General features: G+C 36.6%; 2 long non-coding RNA genes across 2 annotated transcripts; both read right to left on the bottom strand.

Annotated features, from left to right (window-relative positions):
• Positions 1 to 1,580: 1,580 nt before the first annotated feature.
• Positions 1,581 to 3,351, bottom strand: LOC121994132. Its single transcript, XR_006115596.1, has 3 exons — positions 2,623 to 3,351; positions 2,222 to 2,434; positions 1,581 to 2,046 (listed from the first exon to the last, which is right to left on the bottom strand). It is a non-coding gene; the product is annotated as an uncharacterized LOC121994132 (long non-coding RNA).
• Positions 3,352 to 12,053: 8,702 nt separating this feature from the next.
• On the bottom strand, positions 12,054 to 15,470 carry LOC121994131. The gene is made up of 4 exons (XR_006115595.1): positions 15,308 to 15,470; positions 14,475 to 14,547; positions 13,959 to 14,039; positions 12,054 to 12,145 (listed from the first exon to the last, which is right to left on the bottom strand). It is a non-coding gene; the product is annotated as an uncharacterized LOC121994131 (long non-coding RNA).
• Positions 15,471 to 17,720: the final 2,250 nt, after the last annotated feature.

Below are 17,720 nucleotides of genomic sequence, written 5' to 3'. Positions count from 1 at the left end.
ATTGATGAAAATAGGGTAATGACTCATTGAAGGGGAGGTACATGGGAATGAGTCATTACCCAATTTCAAGGATTCATTCCCTTATTTGCATTCCTATTCCTATAATCCAAACATTAACAATGGCAATTAATGATTCTCATTCTCATTCCCCACTCCTATTCCCCTAAACCAAACACCCCTAAAAATTTTAAAATCATTCTCGTTGAGCTTTTCAAAATCACATAGTTTTAGATTAACAGAGTTTAGAAAGATGATACCTTTACAGATAATTCAAGTGGAGAGGACGATGCACCCGATCCCCTTCTTTTGTGCCATTATGAAAGAATATTATTGACGAAAACCCTAAAACCCTACACCTGAGCCTCGCAAACATTGGATTTTTAGGTCTAAATGCTAGATGTCGCTTGATCAAGGTACGAAGACATTACGTAAGGTTTCACTAGGGGGATGATTTTGCCACAATATTGGAGTTGCAATCGAAGACTTACGAAGAACACCCAGACATGCTCGAGTTGACAGACGGAGGGAAAAAAATGATCACACTATTATTTTTAAATTAAAATAATTCAAAATGTGGTTCGGATGCCGGGGAAATCACAACGAAGGAGGGGAGGTTAGCGGGAGGGTTAAAATGAGAATTCCACATGACTTAACTACGTCCTTTGATAAATACAAAACTATGATACATCTTTTAGTAAATACAATATCCAAAGAACGTCTTTTGATAAATTATCGTTAAAACTAACTTAGTTCGATTCATTTAAGCTTTTCTATGCTTTCGAACAGTGACAAACATAAATAGAGATTATCATTTTCTAATTTGTTTTTAAACTTAATTCTAGCTCCAACAGATGGGTTAACCAGAGGAGTTAAAGCCAATATGCTATATACAAACTTACACCTCCATATAAAATGGAATGAAGTCTTTATCTGAATAGCAAAATAAATACAAGTCTGAATCTAGATGAACAAACAGTAATGTTGGCCGTCAATGCGGATCGCCAGTGGCAGCTAGTACCGGCTGCAGTTGGAAGCTGGTCGCTGCGGAGATCCATCGCGGAGCGTCAGCTCGGGCACGACGAGATTAATTGACAAGGGCCCAGTGGGATCAGGAAAGAGTAATTACTCGATGAGATACGTAAACGGACTGAGCCACCCCTGTCGACGTACTCATCGTTTTAACACCGAGTAACAAGAAAGTGCAGTTACGTTTTGTTCCCCGTGGTCAAAGTCCCACCTAATGCCCGTGCATATGGCTCCTGCCAGGGCCTGCCAGTCCGAGTGTGCCCCAGGTAACATGGCGGAGAGGAAGAAATTGTGCACGCGTGGGGACATGCCGCGCGTGGCTGCAGTGCAGATCAAAATAGAAGAGAAGAGGGAAGAAGCAAGCTAAGCAAATCCACGAGCGATGTGACATCTACGGATACGCCTGTCATCGATCGTCAACTCGCATTTATAACTCACGAAGAAAAAAGAGGTGGGCACTATTAGAGCTTAATGCCCCTGCTATCCTGTCACCCGTAAAAAAAACACACGAAATAAAAGAAGCTAAATTATTGTGGTTAGAGTGGAACTACTACTGGAGTTCAAAATTTAGACGGTGCCAATATTAATTATGCTCCGACTTGTTCGTAGGCCAGGCAGTCCACAAGCCACGCACATGCATGGAAATTTCTAAGGTCAGCAACACAAAAGCATGAAGCCCTGCCAGTCCTTGCTAGCTAGCTCCTCACAGCTGCGTCACCTCCCCACTTTGCTGTTGCCATTTTCGACCCTTCCACGTACTCTACTCTACTCTGCCTCATGATCAATGGATTTCCATGAAACGTCAATTAATTAACTAACCCCAATGCAATGCAATGCCATGCCTTTTTCAACACCAGGAACAGCAGAGTAATCAATTGCACTGGGACTCTTCATCTCGTAGCGTGTTGGCGCCAAACCTCGTCCCCAGTTCGCCTGTCGTTTCCCACGTGGAGTGGCACCTCGATGTCTCCCTCCCTCCCGACCCCTGAAGAAGAAAAGCAACCAATCCAGCAAAATATTCTGCGCATCAAATAACGCACGTATTATCAATAGTTAGACCAAGACCCACACATCATTGACGATCGATCGAGCGAGCGAGAGAATCTTTCGTGTTTTTTTTTGAAAAAAAAAGACCACATGCATGCTCGCTGAGAGATCGATCGTATCATCGGTGAGGAGACATTGCAATGCGTACCGATCGAAAGGCCTTTAATTTGCCCTCGCAATTTCAAGGATTCCCGCTGTCGGCCTCCCACGTCCGTCCTGCCTCGCGTCGCCATCACCCATCACACACTCAAGTTTCCATGCAGACAGCTAGCTCCTTTTCTTGCATGATTCATCCTTTCCTTCTTCAGTCTTTTCTTGCATGTGTTAATTAATTCTCAGGATGAACTTGTGAATTCTGACCCTACAATAACAGAGATTTTTGTTATCCTATACAATAGAATTGAAGAAGTGGTTTAATTAAAAAGTGAAAAATGATGCCTAGTTCGATATGCGTACAGATATATCCTCAGAGGTCTCTAGAGTTCTTAATTAGTATTTATTTTTGCTATATATATATGTTCATTCTAGAAAATTAGTTTTTTTTTTTACCTTTGTTAGCATCAGTATCTGTGATTCATCTTCTCAAGAAAGATGAATTGGTTCAGCTGCAGAATTCTTATCCATCATGAATGCAAAGAACACCACGATCTTCTCTAGCTTAAGCATTTGCAGAGAGAGTTTCTTATTTGTCTCCGGGAAAAAGAGAGAAGACGTTAAAGAAAAAGAAAGTTTGTGCATAAATCAACACTAAAACAACAGAAACTACGAGATTCTTAGTCAAAGAGAAAGAAAAAAACTTTTCAGGTTAACAATGAAAGGATCATCATCAAGTAATTAACGCAGTTGATTCTGCTTCATAATATAAAAAAGCTGTAAAGTTCCAGGAGTAGCCATGAATCGTTTAATGCCAAGGGAGAAAAGTTTATCTACAAATATCAAATATCGATTACACCTACAGTAAAATGAACGAGAGCATTAAAAAGAAATTAAAGTAATACAGAAAATCATGCAAACTGGAGTTGGCTTTAAAGGAAACAAAATAAACTAAACTAAAACACTTCTCATATCAACAAAAACCATATATCAGCAAAGAAAAACAAAATCAGCAACAACATACTCCTCGAAAGATGATCTGTTGCATGATATACACGAGCTAGCTGTGGCTTCAGGAGACCTAAATTCCAGAGCTAAAGTGTATAAACATATATCAAATACTACACCACATCTATATATCTTCCCTCTTCACTAGCTCTAAATTTAAATGGACTCATCTTATGCTGTCAAAGATCTTCTTCACTTTCACTCCAGCAAATTAGCATCATGATACATCTCCGAAGAATGTAGAACTTCGCCCTCTGTTCTTTCACTAACAATCGGCACCGGCAGGTGAAAGTTGGGCACTGCAGCTTCTTCTCCCTCTTTGCCATTGCCATTGTCATTGCCATGGATCTCTTCCCAGTTGTAGTCTTGTACAAGGATAAAAGAAGAGATGGTCAGGCTTAATTAAACAAGCTTCTGGCTGTGGCTTGCACTTGGATTCGAGATCTCATTCCAATGGGTTGAGAGCTTTATAGATAGCAACAGACAGAAGTGGCAACCCCCATCACTTGGGGGGTCAAAGACAGTGATTTGTTGGCAGATGACATGGTGGTAATTATTAGATTGTAGATTTGTAGCCGCTCCTTAATCTGATTAATTAGGCATTAATTAACAAAATGATTTGAGGGATGAGTACTTGAAAGACAGATGGGATTCATAATGCCATCGAAGAAGTCACTTCTGACTCCCTGAAACAATTAAGGAAAGCCTGCACTGCTACTCCTTTCTTTTTTTGATAAACATTTTACTTCCCACACTCTAAATTGAAATTCTAATATATCAAATGAATTCGAACAAAAATCACGTACAAAATCGAGTAATATCCATATTTATTAGGGATGATAAAAATAAATCCGACTAAATAATATGATTGAGTCGATTAAAAAATATCAAATTCGGATTGGAGATTTTTAAATCGGGTTCAAATTGAGGTGTTTTCAGATTGTGTTAGGATCGGATCAAGTTTGATATTGATAAAGTATTGAGATAAAAGTAATTAAACAAAATTATATGAAAATAATAAAAATAATCATTTTTAATCGGGTTATTTAGGATTGGTCGGGATAACCATGTTCGGATTTAGAGATTTTATACTCGGATTGAGAATTTTTTAGAGAATCTTTATTTCAATTTAATAAGCATATCTAATCCATCTAAATTGACATCCTTAATATTTATAATAAAAATTAAATTAACGGTAAATTAGAGAAAAATATTTAATCATAATATTAACTTTACATGCAATCCCCATGTCTAAAAAAACTTTGTTTCCACTTCCTGCATGCAAAGTTTTATTTGCTTCAACTCCCTCATGCAAATATCATTATCTAATTGTTCCTCAGATTTTTTAGGTAAAAAAGTCCAAAAAAGAGTATAATTCTTCTTAAATTCATCACTTTAAACTAGAATCGAGTATATATTTAAGCAAAATTGCCCCTCATATTTTTTAGGTACAAAATATCTAAAAATGGGTATAATTCCTATTAAATTCAGTATGTTAAACTATAATCGAGTATATTTTCTATCAAATTCAGCACGACTTTCTAATTGACCCTCAGATTTTTTAGGTATAAAAAAAATCTAAAAATGAGTATAATTACTCTTAAATTCAACATTTTAAACTAGAATCGAGTATATTTTCTATCAAAATTATCTCTCATATTTTTTAAGTCCAAAAATGGATATAATTCTTGTTAAATTCAACACTGTAAACTAGAATCAGTATATTTTCTATCAAATTGAGTATAACTTTTTTCCTACTAAATATAATTCCTCTAAATTCAACATCATTTAAAGAAAATCTAGTATATTTTTTTTATCCAATTTAGCACTATTTAAAGAAAATCTAGTATATTTTCAATCTAATTTAGCACTATTTAAAGAAAATCTAGTATATTTTACATCATTTAAAGAAAATCTAGTACATTTTTCATCCAATTTAGCATTATTTAAAGAAAATATACTATATTCTAATTTAATGTACTGAATTTAAGAAGAATTATACTTATTTTTGGACTTTTTATACCTAAAAATATCAGGAGTAATTAGGTAAATTAATGTCCATTATATTTAATTGGATAATAAAAATAACAATTTTTATCAATAAAGATTGTATGCAAAATTTTATTTCTAATTAGGGACATCATACAAATTTTCTCATAAAATTAAACAAAATAGATGAATCTATTACAAGATTTAAGGGATTTAAGGTGATGGGACCATACTCTTCTTATCAATGGAAAGTTGTGACATCTCGAATTCAGCAATCCATGAAATATGAACAATACATGTCAATTTTTAATTGGTCTTAAAGAGACTCCAAAATAGGTCTAATCATATTTGCTAACTTTATGCTAAACTACAACAAAAAATCATGATCAACTTGATGATTCCAAAAGAAATTTATATATCATATTTACAAACACCAAATGCTAAACAATAATAGTAAATCATAATATTTTTATTTCAAAGTATCCAATAAATAGATAAAATCCAATAAATAGATATCATGTAAGTAGAGCATTCAATCATGTTCAATCATCTAGAGCTTGATGGTCAAATTTAAGAAACTTTACCATCTTAAAAATATTACTAGAACAATTTCATGGAAACTTTTATTCAAAATGACATGCTATGTAGACTAACAAAGTGCAAAGTATAGAAGCAAAATGCAAATGTAAAGTATGAAACTAAGAAAAGTATAAGGCAAAAAGAAAAGCAAAGAACAAACTCCCCTTAATTCCCGGTGGTTGAAGAAGATTTAGAAGAAGAAGTCACACCAGTAGTGGAGTAATTGTGGTTACACTCAAATTCTTTTTATTCATCATTTTTCCTTTAAAAATTCTTTCTGGAGGTCGGAGGCAGTTCAGTTTAAATATCCACTCTAGAAGCTTAAAATATCCTATAAAATCAATAAAGGACAACACCTCCCACACGTATATGGGATAAGAAGAAGATAGGAGAATATTAGTTTTGGTATAAAATATATCAAGAAATGAATCATATCTAATAAAGTCAATTAATGGTACCTCTATGAAATTTTTTGATAAATCACAAGAAATACTAACCTTATCATGTTGAAAGGTACATGTGGGTTCTAAAATGGTAATTGTGACCTCCTCATTATCAAGTAATGACTCAAGCTCTGGTTCAAGTGATTCTTGGGATATTGCTTCCAATGAGCAATCCCCTACACTTATGCTATCAACATCTAAATCAGGCTCCCATTCAGGTGATTCTTGAGGTATGACTTCCAGTAAGCAATCCCCTACACTTAATTCATCTTCAAGTAAATTTTCATTTCCTGCATCATTCACAACATCTAAAGCAACAATATCAGTGGAATCAGAAATTTGTACAACTACAACATCATCACAAAAAAATACTAGAAAAATCTTGTGAAGTAATGAAAGTAGGTTCAAGCCTGACAAAATCTCTACTTTCCATCTGCTCACTGGAGTTTTGTGTTTGTAGTTGGTTGATGGATGATGCAATTTGATCTAATTGTATTTGTATATTCTATATATCCTTGCAAATTGTTGTTCTTGATGCTCTCTCATTTGCTGCATAACTTCATTAGCTTTCCATGTTGACACTTCAAATTGAGGATCGTTCTGTTGAAAACCACATGAATTCTGGTAGGCTAGATTTGGCTCAAAAAATAGTCCTTGTACATTTTCATACCTGAAATGTGAATAATCCACCCAATTAGAATTATAAGTATTAGAAAATGATTCATACCTATTTTGTTGACCCATGGTTGGATAAAATTGATGCTCAGACTAAAAATACTGATTCTCCATTTCACCTCCAAAATACTGAAAATATGGATCTATGCTAAAAGAAATCTCCTATTCTTACACTACAATACTAACAATCAATATTAGAAGACTCAGGATCATATAGTTTCAAACACATGGATATATGAGCATTAAAGAACTTATCAATTCAAGAATAAGCAAACATGGAAATACAAAAGATAAGCAATCAAATCAATAGAGATGCTAACATAGAAAATCAATCAATGCACAATCTAAAATAAACACACACTTTTTTAGAAAATTCTATAAGATTATTTCTCTATTAACACTTATTATTTAATTATCGTATCTTATATGCATAAGTATTAAAAAAATGAGCTTGAACTTCTAGAAAAATTTTCTAACTCTTGTTTTTCCGATTTTATTTTTTTCATTTGTTCTTTTAACTTTGAATTTTCAATTTGAATTTTATCAAATTGTTCTAATAAGCATGCATATCCTTTCTTTGAATTTATATATTTAGTCCTAGTTTCACATAGACTTCTAAACAACATTTTAATAATATCATATAATTGGTTAGAAGGTAAGAGTCGTACCTCACTTATCGTATCTGACTCGTAGGTGAATTTTCCCCTTCATTGATGCTCTCCATTGAGGTGCCTTCATAGTCTGATTCTTGGTGACTGGCCATCAGTACTAGACTATCATATTCTTCTTTCTCAAACTCAGATAATGATGATTCGCTCTAGATTGCTTTGAGGTTCTCCATATGAATCGCTCAACTCCTGGGAACCTCCCTTCAAGCATGTGACCCACTGAAACACATCTTCGTGCAAGAACAGAGCTCTGATTTCCAGTAAGTGATCGTCCCGATTGATTGATCAATTGACCCGAACTACGCATGTGAATTGGAAAATGGCAGTGGATCAGATTCATCGAGAAAACTCCTTTGACGCCTCCATTGCTGGTGGCAATCATAAATCAAGGAAACTCCCTCCGATCTGTTATTGACTGTGGAACGCAGAAATCAGAATCGCAACACGGATACCTCCTCGTCGTCAAGTTCTGTTGCTCACCTGATGATCACCGGCACTCCTTGAAGCTCGCCACAGATGAAAAACCATTAACCTCATATCTGGTTGGCGAACGGAAGCATCGGGCATTGCAGAGGAAGAAGAATGAACAGTGGATAAATCGTGAGAAGAAAACGCCCGAGCCCAGTTGCACTGTAACTTCTCACTAGTTTTTAAATCAACTTAAATCTCAATCGACGACTAAGAATGCTTCAGATCTCATCTAATAACTGGATAAATTCAAATCTGGATCAAAAGCTTCGGATCTCAATCAATGGTTGTGATCTACTTCCCCTTGACTTGGATGGATCAGATCTTCAATGGATGATCCAGATCTCTTGTTATTGATGAACAGTCCAAATTGCTCCTGGGTTTGATCATCTTGTTTAAACTCCGATTCAAGCACAAATTTGGTCTGATCTGATCAGGTCCATGATCCTTTTGATGCCTACAAAGAGTATATCAAAATATTAGCATCAAATACCATGATTATAAGCTAATTTACAATTAAGTCTAAGAATAAATGTAATGTATGAAATGTGATGTAAATATGAGTTTAACTTATGAACAAGACATCAAATCATGCATGTATGAACTAAAATAGTGCAATGAAATCATAGTTATCAGACCCCCTAGGACCTAGGGCTACCTCCCTCTAGGGTTTCCACCTGCCTAGTATCTACTAGGACTTTTGCCTAAGAACACTTAGGACTTTCTTACAAGCTCAATCACACTTGTTAGCCAACAAGTAACTTTAATTTTGGACCCTTTGCCATAATCAAAACTTAGATTTGATCATCTGGTGCTCCCTGCATCAATAGGGAAGGGGGGAGGGTAAATAGTGTAGGACCGTTGGGTCGGCTAAAAGGGGGGGTTGAATATCCCTGTAAAAATAAAATCGACCCTTCTCGACTTTTCAAACTAACACTTGCATATAAAATAGAAAAGCAATAAGTCAAAACAGAAAAAGACGAGGCACCAGATGTTTACTTGGTTACAACCGGGGAGGTTGTTAATCCAGGGAAAATGATCGCACTACTATCTCCTTCAGGCGGAGAAGCCTCTTTTACAGCAATGTAGGCACAGAAAGAAAGAAGCTAATCTAAACAGTGGAAGCGCACAAGCGTTATTATAATTTTTGAACTGATTGAAAAGCTTCTGGACCAAGGCTATATTTATAGCCTTGGTCGGGGTGCCTGGAAGGGTTCCGGCACCCTGGGGGGATAAAACTTTATCCCCCAACGTTCATATCGCGTTTGACGCGATTTGGTCAACAAACCAGGTCCGGGCGCCCGGAAGGGTTCCGGGCGCCCCGGGCTGCTCCGGGCGCCCGGAATGGTTCTGGGCGCCCTGGAGCCTAAAGTCAACTGATGTTGACTTTTTCATTCGGGGACCACTGCTCCGGTTCAGTTCGCCTCGGTTCGGGTCTTCAACTCCGGATCCGTTTGCTTGGGTGATCTCTGCCATCCGGAAAAGGGCTCACCCGAACCCAACTTTCGGTCTTCTCGAGCGGGCTTTCCTCCGGCTTCTCGTCCCTCGGAATCGCCGCGTGTTTCCTTCTCGTCCGCCGGCGTACTCATCCGCAGTCTTCGTCCCTCAGACGCACCGTGTGTCGTCCTTCTGGCTAGTTGCGTCTCTTGCTCCTCGAGCAATCTTCCGCTCTGACTTTCGTCCCTCGGAACCACCGCACGCTTCCTTCTCATCCGCCGGTGTACTCTTCCGCAACACCTCGTCCCTCGGACACACCACGTGCCGTCCTTCTCGCTAACTGCGTCTTCCGCTCGAGTACCTGTGCTCCTAAGCTCCTGCACACTTAGACACAAGGTTAGAAACACACATGATCGAACTTAACTTGTTGATCACACCAAAACAACCTTGAGGTTCCAACAATCTGTTGGTGCGGGTAGCACTAACGGTCTAACCTAGGTTTTGATGAATGACAAATGGGTTAAGTTAGTTTTGTTGTTGTCTGACACTTTGATCGAGTGTGCAGGAGAAGTTTAGACAGGTCGACGGGCTGACCGGATGTCTGGCACGAAGTCCAGCTAGGTCGACGGGCTGACCGGATAGCTGGCGAGAAGTCCAAGCGGGTCGACGGGCTGACCGGACGCTTGGCAAGAAGTCCAGCTAGGTCGACGGGCTGACCGGATAGTTGGCGAGAAGTCCAGACGGGTCGAAGGACTGACCGGACGTCTGGAAGGTAAGTAAGGTAAGTCACTGGAGGCGAGTGACTGCGAGGACGCGTTCCCAGGAAGGGAACATTAGGCGTCGATCCTGCTTAGATCCATTTCGGATATCTAAGTCGAGATCGTGACTAGATTTCGGTCTCGGAAAGACGAAATCTAAGTCATACTCTTTTCTTGTTAAATCATATTACTTGAGTTGTGCTAACAATCTGTTTTGCAGAATATATATTTGCCTCGGACTAACTCTGTTTTGCAAGAAAGGAAGTTTCTGGAAATAGGGGGTCCGAGCGCCCGGAGGTGAATTTTATCCAGGCCGAGTCGTCGCCACGTGGAGTTCGCTGATTAGACCTGCCACGTCGTACCAGGGCGCCCGGAAGGGATCCCGGCGCCCGGAGCAGCATATAAAAGAAGCCCCAGGGGTGGAGCTTCAAACACAACTGAGAACGCTTCGACTGCTTGCTCTGCTGCTCTACGCTCCCGCGACGCTAACAAAGCTCCGACAAAGTGCTCCTTCTTCTTTGGTTAATTTCCTTGTCGGTATCACTTTGTTTCATTAGCATTTCTTGTACTTTTTCTGTAATCATATTCGAATTGCTAGTGATTGCCCAATGAAAGTGGTCAAGGACCACGGGCCTTCGAGTAGGAGTCGTCACAGGCTCCGAACGAAGTAAAATCAACTGTGTTCATTTACTTTTCCGCTGCGTACTTTTTGAATTTTCGAATCAATATTCACCCCCCCTCTATCGAACGATCACGGTCCTACAAGTGGTATCAGAGCAGGTACCTCTCTGATTTGGTGCAACCACCAATCAGACAGGGGGTGAAAAATTAATTTTTTTTCAGTTTTCAGTTTTACGAATTTTTTTTCTCCGTTGCAATTAAATCTAAATTGGTGCAACACCAATTTAGATACTTCTTTAATTTTTTTTCTTCCGCACTACTAATCCAAGACCAAGTCTTGGGATTTTTGTTTTTCTTTTCTTTCTTCTGTGCGTAGGACTAAAATGTCTCAGACAGAAGGATTCAGCACAGTACGACCTCCACTCTTCAACGGGGACGATTTTCCGTACGGAAGAAGCGCATGGAGGTCTACCTCAAAACAGACTTCGACCAGTGGATGAGCGTTACGAGACCCTATAAAATTCCAGTGGACAACTCCGGGAATATACTGGCACTACAAGAAAACAGGGCTTTAGAGACGAAATATTTCGTTTCTGAAGGCCATTTTTCTGTCTCTAAACAATATTTGAAACGGAATATTCCATCTCAACATTCCGTTATTGAAAGCCCCGTAGCTAATTTTGAGACAGAATTATTCTGTCTCTAATTTCATAAACAGAATGAAAAATCATTTATATATCTGTTTTTAATTTGACCAAATGAAATTATTTTTGAAAACAAATTCCGTCTCTAATTTTGTTTTAAATCCGTTATTAATCCGTCTCAAATTATAGAACACATAATTTTAATCTGTTTATAATCCATTTACAATCTTGTTTATAAATTCGTATATAACATTCGTTTATAATTTTATTTTAAATCTGTCATTAGTCTATCACAAATTATATATTAAATATAATTATAATATGTTTATATATAAATTTCATCTCTAATTTTGTTTTAAATCTATTATTAATCTGTTTCAAATAATATATAAAAAATAATTTTAATGTGTTTATAAATCTGTTTACAAAATTCATATTTAAATTTATCAATAATTTTTATTATATTATATTTTTTTTCTCATCTACATATTATTTTAGCAGAAATAATCACACATTTCAAATAAATTAAAAATATTTGAAATAATTAATATTTAATCCAAAAATATCACATTATTCAAATATACATTACAAACTCATCTTGTATTGTAAGAGATTGCCATCTACTTCGACCTCTCCCCTTTGATCTTCCTCTGCTGGAACCAATATCTTTCGTCCCTCTATTTGACATCCTGCATCACATAAATAAAAAATTCAGCAAAAGAGAATACAAGAAAAAGTTCAGCAAAAGATAATTATAGTAAATAACAAATAAAATTCAGTATACAAAATTTCTGAAATGAACAACAAATTTCTGAAGTGAACCGCAATAAACACTATGCAGTACAAATTACACTATGCAAATAATTTTTTTGTAGAAAATAACAGACGTGACAAATTTCTGTAAACAAAATAAAATTTAGTAAACAACAACAGCAGTAAAATTCAATAAACAACAACAAACGCAACAAAAAGAGTGTCAACCTCAAAAAGAGTGTCAAACTTGGCTTTGTTTCTGGGCAAAGTATATAGTGGCAACAAGAGTCATATTAGTCGAGACATACAAACTCAAAGGAGTTCAAAAGGATATAAGGACAACCATACCGACCATCACAATTTGCATTTTGAGAGAAAGGAACCTACCTGCCACAACAGTTGAGGAAAATGACAACAGGAAAAGTTCTTAGAGGTATAGGTCTTTTGCAGGTAAATGAAATGGCATATAATAGCTAGATAACACCAGGAGGATGCTTGTATACATATTTAGTTGTGAAGGAAGCAGATATCAGGATTCAACAAGTATAGAGACAAGTGATAGCTGGAAATAGTTGTTAATGAATCTAGCACATGCTTCACACAAACAAGTTGAATCTCTAGAATAATCAATTCAATCTTTCACAAATAAAATGTCTGGAAGTGCATGAGTCAAGCTCCAACAATGCAATGCCCAATAAAATCACAATATCTATCAGATTAAGTCAAACAAGCATGAAACAATTGCACCTGCGTATGCAATTGCAAATCCATCCTATACTTGTGATGCACAATCTACCATTTCGTACAAACAAGTTCATGCTCATTTAAACCACTCAAACCCAATTGAACGGGCTAAATGGGCACCAAAAAAAATTCAAATACAAAAGTCTACTAGTCCTTTAAACTAAATTGCTCCTTGATTAGAAAAGTAGTTGACTAAAGGAGATCGAGTCAGGAAGAGCTTGCAATTTGGCCAAATTGGGCTAGGGATTAGGCTTAACAATTGAAATTCAGTAAATAAAATTTCTACAAAATTCAGCTAGAACTAATAAACCAACTTAAATCTACAAGAAAATCTACAAGAACTTTGTTCAAAATATAGCTAGAACTAATAAACCAACTTAAATCTAGACAGATATTAAAAAAAAAAAAGATTTTTGAACCATCTAATACATAAAAGGACTACTCCAATTCCAAAAGTTACTTAGAACTATAAGTGTACATGCTTTTCCTCAGAATATGTGATCTTCAAGTATGAGACGTTCAACTCACAACTAAAAACTTCATTGTTGAAAACAAACTGATAACATAAGTGACAGTAATTGAATTTAGTCAAGTTTCTCAAGGCAGAGAAATTAATATATTTAATATCCACATAACAATTTTTGATATGGGTCATGGGATGATGTCATTTACCAGTATTGTTGCAAAATGGCACAACCTTCAAAATTTTGAAAATTTTAATGTAACAATGCTCAATATTGCTAGGCAAATTGGACTCTCGGTGCACAACAGAAGGTCATACCTTTGTTACATATAAACTTTATTGCTCTCTGCTGCAATAACTCACTCTATCAAATTCCTGAATCTGATAACTTACAAAGAAAACCTATCTAGAACTATTTAAAATCAAGTAAGAAACTATCAAAAGGCAAGTATAACCATAAAAAAAAATCTACTAAACTTAAAAGGCAAAGCCAACAAGCAGGCCGCTAAATAAGTAGATCAAATTGGTCTTAGAAATCTTACTTGATAAGCTATTGGTTCACTATCAATGCAGCTTCAATGAGTTCCATAAGCAGGTTAGCAGCCATAGCTCCTTCCTTAACACTACAAAAGGATGTATCTTAGTCAAACATGTGTGCTACTAGTACAATTTATGGCAAATAACAAATAACATTTACAATAGGATAAACATGCTCTTGCACCTCCATCTAGGAAAAAGGCAGAAACACAAAAGACTAAAAATATTATAGATATATCTTACAAAGAGGTCAAATGGCTTCCTATCTTTGAAAATAATGAAGGTGGGCAATGCCTCAAATGGAAGCCTCACGAGGTGGCTATCTCGCTGCCTTGCAAGGCAACGGCTACTTCGCGAGCAGCCATGTCGCTGCCTAGCGCTGCCTCGTGAGGCTTCCACATCGTTGCCTCGCAAGGCAGCGATGCGGTGGTCACACGCTCAGGAGGCTACCTCGTCGGGCAATGCAAGCGGTTACATCGCCATCTTTTTTGTGGAATAGAAAAAAAAAAGTTTAGGGTTACCTGAATTTGATACAGGTTCCTTGCTTGCTGCGGAGTGCGGAGTGAGGAGGGAGGAGGGAGGAGGGCGTAGTTGCTGCAAAAAGGGAAGGAGACAAATTCACATCGACTGATCCACATACTAAAATTTGGCAATTTAGAAAACCTCCAATAAGATATCAGCAAGGCTTTGACGACACTCGGCAGCAACTTGGATCGAACTGCTTCAACTCGCTGAATGTATGAAGCATGCAAATACTAAACAAATTCTTCCCCCAAAATAACAAACAAACAAAATGAGAGAGGAAAGAAGAAATGCAGAATGCTAGAGATTTTGAAAGAATATAAATCTGCAATCCGACTTTGGAAGAAGATATTCTTCCAGAATTACCTACAACCTATCATTGTTAACAGTGCCTCTTTTAACAAAGTAAGCATGAACTAGTTCGAAATGCTTTCAGCAAAATTATAAATCCACCCCTGGACTATGAGGAAGCATTGCAAAAAGACTTCATAAGAGGAAGCAGTGCAAAAAAACTTCATAAGAAAAATGCAGTAATTCAAATCTGAAGAGTTAACCTTCCAAGCAGAGAAATCTTTTTGGCTTGGAACAGAATGGAGAAAAGGAAACATTGCTAGTTGAGATAGAGCTACTCAGAATTGAATTCATAGAAATCAAGCTATCTTTGCAAGACAAAAATCTGGAAATTGATTTTCTTAAGAAAGAGATAGAAGTTTTAAAAGAGAAAATCTGTAAATCATTGGTGAACATAAATACATAAAAAAGATGGAGAGCAACAGACGAAGTCGGCGAGAAGAAGAAAGCGGCGAGATAAGAAGAAGAAATTAGGGATTACCTTTTTTGAGAGAGAGCAACAGACGAAGTCGGCGAGATTGACCAAGCCGGTGAGATACGAGCAGTGAGAAAGTAATTGCAAACGAGAATAAAGAGAATATGTAAGCAGGAGTCGGCGAGATAAGAGAAGAAGAAGAAAGCAGAGAGTCGGCGAGGAAGGGATGTCGCGGGGAAGACAACGAGCAGATGTAATCAAGATTTAGGGGTTTTGTAAAGATAAAATAAAATAAAATAATAGTAATTTAATATAATTCTTTATTATTTATATAAATTAAAAACAGAATTTATTTCCGTTTAAAAATATATAAACGAATTTGTTGACAAACAAAATTTCGTATTAAATTCTATTTCAAATCTGTATATATTTTTGTTTATAAATATTTATTTTATAAATTTGTTTTGAGTTTGTTTTAAATTCCGTCTCAAATTTTTTTATATATTATATTTTATTTAAATATAATAGATTAGTAATTCCGTATTAAATTCGTTTTTGATTTACTATAATTTAAAACAGATTTTAATTCTGTTTTAAAAATCCGTTTCTAAAGCCCTGTTTTCTTGTAGTGTGGATCCTGAAAACTGGACAACATATTTGAAGAAAAAGGCGTCAACAAAAAATAAAGCAATCAACACTCTACAGTGCGGATTAACAAGAGAAAAACTGAACAGAGTCGGTCCACACAAAAACGCTAAAGAGCTGTGAGACAAATTGATCGAGCTACACGAGGGAACGAGCGACGCCAAGGTAACAAAACGAGACTTGCTTTTGAATAAAATTCTTAATATAAAAATGCAGGAGGTGAAACGGCGAATCAGCTCCACGCGAGGATCAAGGACATCCTCAACGAGCTTCATGCGATAGGGCACCAAATGGAAAATAGAGACTTAATAAGGTACGCATTAAATGTTTTTCCACGTAATAGTTTGTGGGCATCAATCGTAGATGCCTACAAAATTTCTAAAAATCTTTCTAAGTTAAAATTAGATGAGCTTTTCTGTGAATTAGAATTACATGAACAAACTAATGCTGGAGCCGAGAAAGGTATAGATTATTTGCAGGTTCCTCCAAAGAAAAGAAAAGCAAGCCTGAATTTGAAGAAGATTCCGACCAAAACTCCGAAGACGAAGAACACCTGGTGAACTTGGTAAGAAAAATGTTCACCAGGAGAAAAAGGAGCTTCAGCAAAAAGGACCTTCAAAAGATCAGTTCTCCCTCAGAACAAAGGAACGTGACTTGCTTCGGACAAAAAGGGACACTACAAGAGCGAATGCCCAAAACTGAAGTTCAAAACCAAGCCAATCAAAAGAAGGCACTCAAAGCAACGTGAGGCGACTCCTCGGACGAATCGGAGGAAGAAGAGCGAAACATCGAGCCACCTCGCACTGATGGCCCACGAAGCTGAAACAGAAGGCGAGTCGGAAGATGAAGACGAGTCCGTACTCGTTTCGAAGGCCCGAATGAGGTATATTTTAATTTAAACAATTTTTTAGAATTATTTCCTGTTTAAATAGTAAATTAATTAAAATAGAAAATGAAAACAAATCACTTCTTGAAATCAAAACCTCAAGGAACAAATCAAAAATTCAAATCCAACTCAAGATCTAACACTTGAGAAGGAGAATTTATCATTAAAAAATGAGATTAACAATTTAAAAGAAATGTTAGAAAAATTCACAACAAGATCAAAAAATCTAGACTTAATCCTAAATAATCAAAAAGCATGCTATAATAAAACCGGACTAGGATATAAGTCGAATTCAAATAAAACCTTCAAATCATTAATAACCCAATACAAATCAACCAATCTAGCTTGGGTTCCGAAAGCGTGCTTAACCACGCAATTAGGACTTAATCAATATTATATACCTAAAGAAAAAATACATTATATAAAATCGAATAAACCAAACCAAAATCCAAAATACAAACCTAAATCAAATTCAAAACACTTTAAAAATCAACAAAATTATCACCAAGTTAACCATAACTATAAAAGGAATCGACACAAACCTAAAACCAAAAGTTAAATTAATGGCCAATAATTCAGGGGGAGGCTCCAGAATAGCTGGCACCTCCAAAACTAACTTACCCGACAGGGTAACCTAAAACAAACTAACACGGCAGGGTAATTAGGATTAGAGACCAAGTTTAACTTGAATCATGGTACTGGTGAAGTTTTTGGATGATAGTACGTTAAAGAAACTTGGGCATCGCATGTCTAGAAAGATATGGTTTCGATCTGGTGCATTTGGCCAAGTGGAACTGACCGAAGCTACCCTTAAATGAATCCTAACCAGTTAGACCAGGATTTAGTACTAAGCTCCGTGGATAGGACTATTCGGAAAACCTCGAAAGGTTGGTTACTTCTAATGACGTCCATGTGACTCACCAAGCTTAGAAGTTTATCCGAAGATTG

The sequence above is a fragment of the Zingiber officinale genome, chromosome 6A, assembly GCF_018446385.1.
Source record: "Zingiber officinale cultivar Zhangliang chromosome 6A, Zo_v1.1, whole genome shotgun sequence".
NCBI classification, from domain to species: Eukaryota; Viridiplantae; Streptophyta; class Magnoliopsida; order Zingiberales; family Zingiberaceae; genus Zingiber; species Zingiber officinale.
This window is presented reverse-complemented; position numbering and strand designations above follow the sequence as displayed.